General features: G+C 45.4%; 1 pseudogene; it reads left to right on the top strand.

Annotated features, from left to right (window-relative positions):
- Positions 1 to 1,383, top strand: part of LOC103210652 — a 7,343-nt pseudogene extending 5,960 nt beyond the window's left edge.
- The last annotated feature ends 58 nt before the right edge of the window (positions 1,384 to 1,441 follow it).

The raw sequence follows: 1,441 nt of genomic DNA, 5'->3' as shown, positions 1-1,441 counted from the left end.
TCTCCTTGGGGACTGAGTTGCTCCTGACACAAGCCATGATATTTTCAATCACCTCATATGCATGTGAGAGAGGAACAATTAATAAGAAAGACCGAAGAAGAATTGGTACTTTTGAGTTGTCATGTTGGCAAAGAGTGCTGAAAGTACCATGGATTGCTAAAAGAACTAACAAATTTGTCCTGGAGGAAGTCCAGCCGCCATGCTCTTTGGAAGCAAGAATGGCCAGACTGCATCTCAGCTACTTTGGTCATGTTATCAGAAGGGACCATTCCCTGGAGAAGGATGTCATGCTTGGTAAGGTGGAGGGTTGACAAAAGAGGGGAAGGTGCTCAAAGTGATGGATTAACACAGTGACTGCGGTGAACTTGCATACATCCCTCCTGAATTTAGAGACCATCTAAAGAATAGATTTAATGGATAGAAGGGATTGTGGAGCTTGTGCGGAACTGAGCGGTGTTCTGTTCTGGTGTGCCTAAGATCACTATGAGTTGAAGATGACTCGACGGCACCTAACAACAAAAAGAACAAGAAATTCCAGCAAGGAATTTATCCTTACTTGTCCAACATTTCTGATCAGTGCAACAGTGAGAACAATGCTGTGGACATGCCTCTTGTCTTCATCCTGTACAACTTACATCTCATCAGATCCTTGGTCTAGATCTTCAATGAATTCCTCAATTGCAAGTACCATAAATGTCTTTGCATAACTGGCACAATGAACCAGGCTACTACTTCTATTCCCAATCTGCAGCTTCATCATAACTTCATTTGGGTGATTTGTGCTATCCACACAAAGTTCATGAAGGACTACCTTGGCTGCTTCTTGAGGAGGAAGTTTATGGAAATGGAGATCAGTGGGTAAGTGTGGAATGTGAAAGTGGAGATAATCATGAATTAGATTCCCATTTCTGACATCTCCTTAACCACTTCCTGTGTGTTCATAGCTCCTCGGACATCACCATCTGTCCCTGGCAGTTCCTTTCATGTCCCATTGACCAGAATGGCTCAAGAGTATGACTTACTAACTCAATTATCCCCTATCTCCTGGAAGCTGTCAGAGAAGGACTCTAGCTCTACAGAAGGTGGGACCCTTAATGAATGGGTGATAGACACCTACCCATGGGCAGCAAGAGACCAGCAATACTAGTGGCCCCAGCCCCTGCAAGTGCAACCTGAGGGTATCTGTGCCAGTGAATAATCCGTGCTGCAATTGGGCTCAAGGAACAAGCAGAAGCACACCCAGTGATGCAGAACAAGACCCACTGAAGAACATGCTAATGAGGTTCACGAGGCTGACAGCTACTTCAGCTTCCAGATGTCAACTCCAACAGCAACAGCCATCATAACAACATCCTGGACTTATCCTTGGAGTCCACTCTGTGATAGGGACCTGGCCATGGAAGCAGCCACTTCATCTTCTCCTTCCCCCACTGCACCTGCA

This window comes from Orycteropus afer, unplaced genomic scaffold (assembly GCF_000298275.1).
Source record: "Orycteropus afer afer isolate SDZICR_OR568_19922 unplaced genomic scaffold, OryAfe1.0 scaffold00634, whole genome shotgun sequence".
In the NCBI taxonomy this organism is placed as follows: Eukaryota; Metazoa; Chordata; class Mammalia; order Tubulidentata; family Orycteropodidae; genus Orycteropus; species Orycteropus afer.
Note: the sequence above shows the minus strand (reverse complement) of the source record. Positions and strands in the feature narration are given on the sequence as shown.